This window comes from Ictidomys tridecemlineatus, chromosome 4 (genome assembly GCF_052094955.1).
Source record: "Ictidomys tridecemlineatus isolate mIctTri1 chromosome 4, mIctTri1.hap1, whole genome shotgun sequence".
In the NCBI taxonomy this organism is placed as follows: domain Eukaryota; kingdom Metazoa; phylum Chordata; class Mammalia; order Rodentia; family Sciuridae; genus Ictidomys; species Ictidomys tridecemlineatus.
This window is the reverse complement of record NC_135480.1, coordinates 112,056,691-112,069,536: the sequence shown is the minus strand read 5'-3', so window position 1 is coordinate 112,069,536 and position 12,846 is coordinate 112,056,691.

Here is a 12,846-nt window from a genome sequence, read left to right as displayed (position 1 = left end):
GGAGTTTTGAAATAGAGGCCCTCAGCTGTAATAGAGAAAGTGAGAACAAAACAAAATGCCTAATACTTCATGCTTGGTTTCTTCCTTTCTTCTCCTCCTTCCTTCATAAAAGAGGATTTCTAAAGGACCTCCTTCTAGACTCTCCCTTTCTTCTTCTGTTTCCACAGTTATGACCTCCTTATTTGTAGATGCATCTCTTTAATTTCTGTCTCCCGCTGTTAGTTTGTAAGATCCCTAAGGGCAGGTGTACAGTTCATTTTGTTTATGACCTGGGATACCCAGAGTCTACACTAGTATTGGCAAATAGAGAAGTGAAACAATTGTTTAACTACTTACTCTTCTACTTTTTGATCAATAACCAAAGAGAAGAATATAAAACAAAATAAATCATCACATTGAGGTTAAGGAAACACCAACTGGAGCATTTCATCTGGGTGATACTGATTCATTTTCTTCTGCAGTCAGTACTTATGTGTTTGTTTCATTTGTGCACAGGTGGTTTAACCAGGGAGCCTGAGATCAACCCTGTTCCCAAGTACCTTGAGTGTGATCAGCTGACGGAGGTGGCCAGTTGTCCTAAGTTCGGTACCAATCCTTTCTCTGAGTATGTTTCCTATTTCCTACTTTTCCTGTGATTGCAAGAGTCAGATTGGGGTACTCATTCCTGTAGCTAAGCAAATGCTAAAAATCTTGGTGGCCCTGGAAAAACAGATGAGCAGACAGTGAACTGAGAACTAACATAAAGTCCCTTTTAGATTGCATTTCAGAAATGGACATATACCTGGAAGCCTGCTTTGTGTAAATGTGTTGTGCGTGCGCGTGCGTATGTATGTATGTGTGTGTGTATGCATGTATATAAACACATGCATGTATGCATGTGGGTAGTGGTTGCAAAATGCCCACTGGGAGCCCCAACTATCCAATTTAAGCTTCAGGGCTGCATGGAGTAGGACATAGCCTATCTCATTCTACAGGAGGTTATGGCCAACTCCCTTTGTCACCTGGAGCCTTCAATTCACCAGAAGAAAATTGCTAAAATTGGTAACAGCTGCCATAAGGCAGGAGTAAACGAGAGGAGGGGTGAGCAGAGAGAACTCATTAAAGACAGCTTATCCCTCCAACCCTTTCCAAAAGGAGAGTGGGAGGTCGAGTTCTCAGTCTGCAGTTATGCTCCCTCACCAGCCTTTTCTAACCTACTTCCCTGGGCTATAAATTTGCAATTGGGAGCCTGGGTAGCAGGTAACCCTGTTGTGGAGATCAGAAAAGCAGGAGATTCGAAGTTAGGGGAGCAGGAGAATATATCTGGGTGGTGTTCCCCTGGGTCATCCTGGGACGCTATGATTCTGAGTAAGACAGATTAGGACTCAAGCTTTCTTATCTGGCAGACAAGGTGGCTACAGTTAGATCATTATGAGAGACCTTCCACTTTTAATATGCTACAATTCTGAAGGATTATTTGGCCTGAGAAAGAATGTCAATGAAAGGCTAATCAGTGATCTAGGGTTAGAAATTTGAGTTCCATTCTGGCAGTGTTCTGCTGCAGGTTACTGGTGTTTTGGGTGAATGATGTCTCTTCAAAATTCTTATGCTGAACTCTAACCTCCAGTACTTCAGGAGGTGATAGTATTTGGAGACAGGCCTTTAAAGAAGTAACATGAAGTCAAATTGTGGACCCTAATCCAATATGACTGATGTTCTTATAAGAAGAGATGAGGACACAAGCAGGTGGTAGCACAAAGAAAAGATCCTCATCTTCTACCCAAGGAGAGCAACCTCAGAAGACACCAGACTTGGTGACACCTTGATCTTGAATTTCTACTGTCCAGCATTGTGAGAAACCAAATTTCTGTTTAAGCCTACCAATCTGTAGTATTTTATATGGTAGATTCAGCAAACTACTATAACTGGAAAGTAATATTTTACCATAGATTTGGGTTGGCCAAGAAAGTAAAAGGGAACTGACAATGTTGAGCAAGTTTACTCAATTCTTTTAGAACCTGCTGTGATGGTCAATATAAATTTATTAGTGTCTTTTTTTTTCTGTCCATGTTCCTATCTTTGGGGTTCTTTACACTTTGGATAAAGTTCAAAGACACATTAAGTTTCAGCCTTCTTTGTGGATTTTCTATTCTTTTTCTCTTTTTCATGATGGAGAAGAAGCTGTTCGACCGCACAATTTCAGATTTTAAAGGGTGGCCAACAAGGAAACTTATGTCTCATTATCTGTGTTCTTTTGTTGCCTGTGACAGACTGCAACCTTAGATTGAGCTTCTGGATATTTAGGGACAGAGAAGGGGTGGGAAATCTGGTGAGAGAGATAAGTCCAGGAAATAGAAGCAGTGACCAGAGCAGGGTCCATGGAAAGAAGAATAGGTATCCAGGAAAGAGAATAGGAGTCTCTTTGGATTACAGACGGTGTGTGACCTGGCTGGACCTTTGATTCCCATCCTTCATCAACAGACACACACACACACACACACACACACACACACACACACGAAGACTATCCTTGCTTCCTGATCCCAATTTTAAAAATAAAAGAAAATAGAAAAAAAAAACATGAATAGAAGTCAATACTGGGTCAATTTCATCATTAAGGTTTTGGGGGGTATATTTTTAAATGGGGTTGACAGGAGTGGGATGAGGTGCAGGGTGATACACGGATGAGGAGAAGGTATACATAATATCCCTATTATTAATGTCAGAAATATTTTTTTTTTGCAGATTAAGATTCATTTGGCCAAATGCTTCCTACTTCTAGAGGAAAAAGATGCTACATAAATATTTGTCTGACCAAATACTGGTCTGATGTGTTGTTATTAATATTATGGTAACCCTCAACTTTGATGGACAGGGGACAGTGGAGTCCCAGAGACATCATGGCCACTATTACTTCACTGTACTTTATAGCTGAGCACGAAACAATGTGCCCCACTTAACACAATAAACACTGGGGATTCACAGCCTTGAGAGTCCCTCTGAGGGAACCTGGTTTTCCTAGATAAGAGATCAAATGTGGAGAGTGTTTTCATTTTCTTGGTGTATGTTTTTAAATCAGATTTTGAAAACTAAGATGTCTCCTAGATTTTTGGCTGAGGGAAAGGAGGACATAGATAGCCAAAGCCTTTTTTTTTCTTCTTTAAAAAAAAAACCAAAAAAACAGACCTATGGGTGACACATAGGTGAACTATTTGAGTCTGCAATTCTCATTGCTTCCAAGAGATTGGAAATGTGGAGATATAAAGAGGGGCGATTAGATTTCACCCTCTGCACAGCCTGGAGGCGACTTCTTGGGGTGATGATTTTTAGGGATTCTACTTTGCAAAAAAATTGACTGGAATAAAATGACTGGAAAGGAATGAACCATGGAAAAGCAGTGCTCTTCTTCGAGTACTTAATGTCCCTGCAGCCCTTACTATACTCTCCTTCCCAAGCTCTGACCAGAGAGTGAGTGTGACGGCCAAAGCATGCTTGATTTAAACTAGAGCTTCATTAACTCAACTGGCCACCTCTGCTGGCTCTTGTGGTTTTGAGATCCCTATCCTTTTGTATTCTACCAAATGTTTTATCTTAATGGCAACAAAAGTGAAACATCAGAGCTGGGGGTGGGTGTGTTCCTACTGAAAACCTCACAGGTCAGCAGAGTGAAGTGGGTACCAAGACTTCAGCTTGCAGTCTGGGGAGCCAGATACCCTAATCTTTTTTTCATGCCCCCCTCTAAGCCCCAGATGATTCCAGTGTTCAGCCAAGTGGTGAATGAGGCTCTCTTAACTTTCTAAGGAAAGAAAACCTCTCGCGGTGAAAACCCAGCAAGGTGTTTGGAGTGGATTCCTTGTAGGGACCAGCAAGGGTGGATGGTGATCATATTTTTCAGTTGGGCAGGCCTTTCAATTTAGAACCAAAATAAATTTTGGCCTGGATCTTTAGAAGAGAAACGGGTCCTGGCTGTGGGGCCCAGAACCCAGCGAGATGATAAGCACTTGCAATCTTAAACACTTATCTCCTCCTGTATCTGGCTTTCTTGCATTTATAAAGTAAATCGGGAAATCTCACCACAACAGACTTTCCTGTGAGGAGGCTGGCATTTCCTGCCAGCCCTTGGGGACAGGAATGGAGGGAACACATGGCTGAAACTCGGGCCCTCTCATTTCAGCTCCTTTGCAACTGCTGTGGTAGGAAAAGTGGAACCCACCAAGATCAACAAGGGTGTGAGCTAGAGCTAGGGAGGAGGTTATTCTAATACAGCTTTCTAAAACATAAAATAAAAGAAAATAATCATAGTTACTTGCTTATATACACACACACATTTGCACTTTTAGCATGTGTGTTTGTGTGTTTTGTGGAGAGGCAGCTGACATTAATTGATGCCACTGCTATGCTTGTGAAAAATGACCATTAAATTGGTGACATTAAAAGTTACATAAGTTATATAAAAAGTTATATAAGTTCCATGGTTAAGCATTTTTAAATTTTCTTAAATAAGTAATGCTTTTGTAAAGGGAATTGCCCTTCCCCACCTCTCACATTTATCTTTAGAATAAATTTTGTCTGAGATTCAATATATGTGCTATTGAAAAGGCCACCCATGCTAATAAAGGAGCAAGCATATTACTTCTGTCAAAGAAAGATATGAGTGTACATAGAAAACCTGATAGTGTTTTACTATTATAGCATTCGTGTCATATATTTTATGTAGTGCTTAGAGTCATATGTGACTGGAAAGGACCCAAGAGAAATTCATGCTCTATTTCCAGATGAATAGAATACCCAACCCAAATCGCTTTTTGTTTTCATAGAAAAATTTAAATGTTATTTCATTAAAAGACATGATGATTGTTGATACTATCTTTGACTTGGTGAAAACTGAGTCTCATGTGAAAACCTGAGTCTAAGCAACATTAGGTAATTTATCAAATCTTGCAGGGTGAGCCACAGAGCAGGGATGGGCTACTCAGGTTGTCTAATTTCTAATCTCACGTTCCCTGGTTGAGTTTATAGCAACAAGTCCCATGACACAGATGAACTTTCTATCTCCTTTGGAAGGTGGTGAGGGTTGTGCACTGGTGCACTGATGATACCCATTTACTGATTTTCACTACTCCCTTTTCTCCATGTATGAAATATCCAGTGTTGCCTTCTATTTCCCTTCACTTCATGCTGAGAGGAAGAGCTGCAAAGATGGGACAGAGTTCACACCTCCACCCAGCTTCCACTTAGGTTTATACATAGCCATGGTACTATTATCAAAACTTAGCATTACTATAATGCTATTAACTAAACTAGTGACTATTCAGACTTTATCCTCCACCCCCAAAAAATGTTCTTATTCTGTTCCAAGGTCCAATCCAGAAACCCACATTGCATTTATTGGTTTGATATCCATAGTTTCCTCATCTGTAAAGTTCCACCGTCTTTTCTCTTTCATGACCTTGGCATTTTGGGAGAGCATTGGTGAGCACAGTAAGAGGATAGTTTATGGAATATCTCAGAGGGTATTTGAGTTTGTCCAAAGCTTACTTGTGATTAAAGTGAGGTTATGTATTTGGAGAAAAGTGCCACAGAGGTGATGTGTCTTTTGCAATATATCATGCCAGGAGATGTGACATTGATGTGTCTTATTACTGGTTGTGTTAGTCAGCTTCTTATTAGTACAACAAAAGACTTGAGGCAATGTAACTATAAAGAGAAATGCTTTTAAAGTTATTGTTCTGAAGTTTCCAGTTCAAGATCAGGCAGTCTCATCATTTTGGACCTCGGATGAAAGTACCCAGGGGCCATGGCAAGAATTGTGTATAGAAAGACATTGCTGGTATCATGAGCCAGGAAGTAGACAGAGACAGAACTGAGAGACTGGGATCCCACAATCCCTTGTAAAAGCACAATGATTTAATGACATCCCATAAGACCCAACCCCTAAAGGTCCATAGCACCTCCCAATAGGACAAGTCTTTGATTTTGGGAGGATGATTCAAACCACAACACTAGTTCTGTTAATCTTGGTTTCTTGGTCAAAGTGCTCCTGCCGGAGTTCTCCACTGTGAAGTTAGCATTTGTAATTATCAAATATTTTATGGGGAGACTCTCTGAGGCTATATAAATATCCAATTTCTCTTTGCTCTTTCTTTAGCACACTGATTTCAGCATTCATTGATGGATTTCAGGTTGAACAATAATCACTGTGGTGTGCTGAGTGTACTTTCACGAATTCCTTCTACATTTATCAGTTGGAATTCTTTTGTAAGGAATATTTGCCTTTTCTCATTTGTTGATTGATTGGTCAGTTTATTCATTTATTCATCGACTTATCTTCGTATGGACTCAGGGATGTTCATTTTATTCTTTCGGTTGTAATCCAGTACTATCATTGTTTATTTTGTGGCTCATGTTATTCTGACTGTGGCCTTCAGGAGCTCTTTCAGGTTGATTTCTGCATCCTTTTTGACATTTTAAAATAATGTTTTTGAACTTTTTATTCTTTTTGAATTTTTTTTTCTTCAGCACCTCCTTACTTTCTGCCTCACAGGATACTTCAGGATCATCTTGTGTTTTCCCTGCCCCAGCCCTGGGATCAACTGCTTCTCATAGAATCCTTGGTTCCTTTTATCAAAGAATGGTATTTAGAAGCCAAATTTGGGACCTAGGTGTGCTCACTGTCAAGGGGTGGTACTTCTTAGCTCTCTCAGCAGACAGCAAGGAACTTACTAACATAAGCATACCTATGTCCATTATTTTTTCTGTACCTTTTTGTTTGTGTCTTAGTTGGTGAGGCATGCCATAACAAAATACCACAGACTAGGTGGCTTAAGCAACAGAGATTTCTTTCTCACAGTTCTGGAGGCTGGAAGTCCAAAATCAAGGCATTGGCTGGGTTGTTTTCTCCTTGGGTCTCTCTCTCTATGGTTTGTGGGTGGCTGTCTCCTTGATGTATCCTCACATGGCCTTTCCTCTGTGTCCTACATTCCTAGTGTTTCTTCCTCTTCTGAGGACACTAGTCCTATTAGATTATGGACCCACTCCAAAGACCTAATTTAACTGCAATTACAGAGTCTAACTCCAAACACAGTCTCCTGAGGATTAGAGCTTCAACATATGAATGGGGATGTGAATCTGTATGGATAGATTCAAAATGAGTTAATGCCGATACCTCCAATGCCAATCTAGTGCTACAGAGTTTATTCTAAAATTTCCTTTTTTTCTTATTTACAATTTATTTCCTCAACAGTAAGAAATATGGCACTTATCCATAATATATTTACTTATTTGTTCAAGCCTAGCATACCTTTAAAGTAATTTCAAAATTGCTTAATACATACCCTTGGGAGAGACAAATTTACCCCACTGTAGTGCATTGTCTATGCATGGTTCTTCTGGTCTTTAGACTTACAGTATCGGATCAATGCACTGTTTTCCAATGTTATTTATACGATCTCCATTCTTCCTCATATCTTCCTCATTCGTTTGTAATACAGTTTGTCTCAGTTTTCACAGCATTCATTCCATATCAGGTTTTCTTGAAATCAAAATTGATTTTTAAAATTTACATACAGTAACATTTGTTCTTTGTGGTGTACAGTTCTACAGGTTTTGGCAAATGCAGAGCATCACCATAGTATCATACAGTAGTTCTATCAACCCCCAAGTTTTCTTGCAGTCTCCATTATTCTATCCCTAGACCCAGGCAAATACTGATTTGTTTTCTGTCTTCCTAGTTTTGCCTATTTTACAATGTCATATAAATGGACTCATACAATATGTAGGCTTTAAGGTCTGACTTCTTTCACTTAGCAAAATACACTAAAGATCCACTTTTATTGTGTGAATTAGTGAGATTCCTTTTTATTGCTGAGCAGAATTCCCTTATTTAGATATGCCACATTTTGTTTATTCATTCACCTGTTGAAGGTCATCTAGGCTCCTTCCAATTTTGAGTGAACATGAGTAAAGATATAAATTTTTGCTTACAGATTTTTGGTTGTATGTGAGCTTTCAATTTGCTAGGGCTAAATAATTAGGAGTAAGATGCTAAACTTTGCAGCAAGTAAATATTTAATCTTAAGAGAAATTGCCAAACTGATTTCAGAAGTGGCTGAAATCAGTTTGGCACTTTTGTTTAAGTGTTAATTTTAGATCTTAAAATTCACCAGTACTTGATTTTAGTTTGTATTTCCCTAAATGATTAATGATACAGAACATATGTGTACTTACCATACATGTTTTCTCTCTGGTGCTTATTCAGATCTTTCATCCAGTATTTATTTTATTTTTACATTTTTGAATTTTGAGAGTTTTGAAAAATATTTTGTGGAAACAAATCCTTTATTAGATTTATGCTTGCAAGTATTTTCTACCTGGGTCTTATTTTTTGTATTCATTATTTCTTTTTTTCCTTTTTGTGCTGGTAATTTAACCCAATAGCCACTGGACTACATCTCCAGCCCTTTTTATTTTTTTATTTTGATACAGGGTCTCACTAAGTTGCTTAGGGCCTCACTAATTTGATGAGACTGGCCTTGAACTTGAACTTGCAAACCTCTTGTCTCATTCTTCTGGGTCACTGGGATTACAGGCATGAGACACCATTTCTGGCTATTTTTTTATTCTTTTAACAGTGTCTTTCTCAGAGTAAGAGTTTACATTTTTGACAAAGAGCAATTATATATGTGTTTTTCTTAATTTTGTGAATTTTGCTTTTGTTATATTTGAAATGCTTTGAAATGCTTTGCTATCCTCAAGGAAATGCAGGCATTCTTCTATGTTTTCTTCTAGAAGTTTAATAGTTTTAAGTTTTATGGGCTGGGGTTGTGGCTCAGTGGTAGAGTGTTTGCCTCACATGTGTGAGGCACTGGGTTCAATTCACAGCACCACATATAAATAAATGAATAAAATAAAGGTCCATCAACAACTGAAAAAAATTCAAAAAAATTTATAGTTAAGCCTGTTAATTATTTTAAATTCATTTTTATATAAGGTGTTGAGGTATGTATAGTGGTTCATTATTTAATTACTCAATTAATTTTGCAGATATCCAAGTGTTCTGAATATTTGTTGAAGAGACTATCTTCATTTTTTTATGGTAATTTTTTTATTTGTTCTTTTTAGATATACATGACAGTAAAGTGTATTTTGACATATTATACATTAATGGGGTATAACCTACCATTCTTGTGATTGTACATGATGTGGAGTTTCACTGGTCATATGTGATCATAGGAAAGTTATGTCCAATTCATTCTACTGTCTTTGTTATCTCCACCCTCTCTTCCCTTCATTCCCCTTTGTCTAATCCACTGAATTTCTCTTCTTACCTCCCCCTCCTCACTTATTGTATGTTAGCATCTGATTATCAGAGAAAATATTTGGCCTTTACTTTTTGGAGATCGGCTTATTTCACTTAGCATGATAGTCTCCAGATCCATCCATTCACAGGCAAATGCCATTATTTCATTTGAAGAGACCATCTTTTCTCCATTGAATTGCTTTTATGCTTTTGTCAAAAATCAGTAGGGCTTATTTGTGTAGGTCCACTGTGGCTTATTTATTTATTCTTCTCTTATTTATTCATCTGAATGTTCATTCTTTTGCCAATACACAATGTCTTAATTATAGTGATTCTAAAGTAAGTCTCAAAAACTATAGTGTGAATGGGAAATGTGAGTCCTTTGACTTTATTCTTTTGCAAAAAATTCTTTTAGCTATTCTACCACTATTCTATTCTTTAGCTGTACTATGTAAAATTTAGAATCATTGGATGAGATCTTTAAAAGCCTCTGGGTTTGTGATTGAGTTGTGTTGAGCCTATGAATAAAATTGAGTAGAAATGATATCTCAACAATATTTAGAAATATAAAAATTGTAGTGCGTCTTTTAAAGAAGTTATAATACAACAGTGCCAAAAGCTGGACTGCAAATATCAATATTTGGTGTTACAGCAATGATTCAGTACTGACATAAAAATAGGAATATAAATCTCCTGTGAATTATTAAGGGACTAATTGTGGCATGTCTCCAAAGTAAGATCTGAGCAACCATGCATTATGGTATAGACACAGACTTATTTTTGCCTATATTTTGATTATTTTTGTTACTAAAAAGTATCTCTCTCCTTTATTTTTTCTACTAGGAAACTCCCTGAGAAAGATAAATCTTTAGAAATTTGAACATATATTGCCAGACATAGTGGCATATATCTGTAATCCTCAGCAGGAGGCTGAGGTAGGAAGATCCCAAGTTCAAAGCCAGCCTTAGCAATCTAGCGATACCCTGTCTCAAAATTAAAAATAAAAAGGGCTGGGGATGTGACTCAGTGATTAAGTGCCTTTGGATTCAATCCTTGGTACCACCTACCCAATTTTGAACATATATTAAGTTCTAAAAAATATGAATACTAAGTAATTACTAAGTAATTGCTGTTAAACTAACATTACCAGCAGTACAGCAAGGCAATGTCATATGGTGGTTAAGATTCTAGCCTTGGGTTAAACAATTCTCAGTGTGTGTACTAGCTCTGCTACATACTGGTTATATGACCACTTATTTAACATTCTCAAGCCTCAGTTTCCCATCATTAAACTAGAAATAGATAACAGCAGCTATCTCCAAGGGCTCTAGTAAAGATAAAGTTACATTATGTGTTAAAACAGTACAATGTCAGGTTTAATTTTTAATAATATTAACTTTATTAATAAGTAGACTTTAATATTAAGTATTTGAAATATATGTATTTTACTTAATTGATGAATGTGGTTACATCAAACTCTAAAATATCCAGCAGTTCCAGTTGCCAAAATATACCCATTCAAAAATGTAATAACATCATTGGAAAAAGTCTAATAAAACAATTGCTAAATTACTTTCATTTTAATCAACACACATAAAGGATGTGTTCATAAATTGCCATTTACCAGAAAAACCAAAGGTGTACTTGATTGATTGCTGACTCACTTTAAACAGAACTAGGCAGCATGATAAGCTAAGAGTGCTCATGAACTATTTATTAATGCAAGAAAGCTTTCAGTTATGGGAACACATGTGTTCATGCACACACACACGCACACACACACACACACACACACACACATACACACATACACTGTGAGGAGTTAAAAAGGCCTTAGGAATTCATCTAGTCCAGCTTCTAAACAATCTTGCTTAGTTACTTAAAATAAACTTTTTCACTTTCATAATTTTTGCATGACTGGAAGAATTGCCTCTATTGACCCCCAAATCTTTATCATTCTGGTGTATTAGTGACATCTGTATAGCATCCATATGCATACAGCTGCTGGCACAAGTTGTCTCTACTACCAGGTGCATTTGACCCTATATTTTTACTTTCAGATCCATAATATGTCAGATTGATGAAAACTGAGGATAAAAGTGAAGAATTTTGAGTTTTTTACATGGAAGGAGCAAGGAGGGGAATATACATCCTGATTCTCAGACCAGAGTTTGCATGTGACTCGACCCTACCAGATCAGTTTTGCAGGAAACTCAGGGCAGTTCCTCGAAGATGTCAGTGCAGCAGCAGCTGGCAGAGATGCAGTCCCAGCCTGAGAAGCAGTTCAGGGAATTTGATGGGCCATCTGAGCCCTAGAGGATTTGCACAGGTGCAAACAGAGCTGGGGGCTTTTGGATCTGGAAGAGTTAGAAACACCCTGAGCTCTCCATGGTTGGTAAGTTCGAGTCTGTCTTCTCCGATTCCATTTCCTGCCTCTAACTGCCACAGCTTGATCGTTGAGACTTAGCCACCCGTGACTGTTGAGGGAAATAGAGGGAAAATTGAGCCGCAGCATTCATCTCCTCTCTTGGCACAAGGGCAGGGCCGGAGATAACTGAGCCCCCACCAGAGCCCGTCACTCACTGTCACCCTCTGTTTCAAAAACTTGCTTCTGGGACCCAGGGACAGGATTCTGCAAGCCTTGCAAGGGGAGCTCTTTCGGTCCTTATTTTTTTTTTTTCTTTGAGTTTAGGGTTGGGGAACTTTGGGTTTCGGGTTGGAGAAAGAGAAAAGTAATGCACGATAAAGAGACAATACTTTAAGACAACTTAGGTTCTAGGGTGGGAGTAAAGGAGTGAATATTGAGAAAGAGAGATGAAAGAAAATGGAAGTTGTATCTTTGCCCCATGAGGTGTGGGGATCAGGGAGTTGTCATCTCTAGACATTCACCTCTGTTTCTTGATCACTGAGAACTTACGCAAGTCATTTTCTCCCTACCTGGCCTCAGTTTTTCTTGTCTTTTAAACAGGCATGTGATCTGCTGTGGGAAGTGGTGAGAGAGCCATGGATGGCAAAGATCCTAAATAGCACATCACAGATGCATGTGCAGAGAACCATGCCTTAAAACTTGATTTTAAAAGTTCACTGATGGCTAAAAATACCCTGTTGACACAGGCCTGTCTGCACCCTCTGATTTTTCATTTTACGTGCAAAAATTTATGTTTTTCCATTTTCGTTGGCTAGGGTTCTGTTATTTGAAGGTAAGGTGTGGGAAGTCCTTCAGAGGTTCAATGGGAGACAGGGAATCGGATATAGTTTTTCTTTCTGGAAAGAACTTTCATCAAGGTTTAAAAAAAAAAATGTTTAGGCTCCGCTTGCTACTGTAACCTCTAGTCCCTTGCCAAATGGCAACACAACAAAGACAGCCTCCTTTTCAAGTTTCTGGTTAATAAAACAACACAATGCAAGACAAATAAACAGAAACAGAAGGCTTGAGTTTGCATAACTTATGTGCACATGTGTGGAGCAAGGAGGAGCTGCTCTGCTTGGACAAGCTTATGTCAATGGACATCTTTCATTGACCATCCTACCTAAGACATGTCTCTGGGACCCTAAATCCAAGACCCATA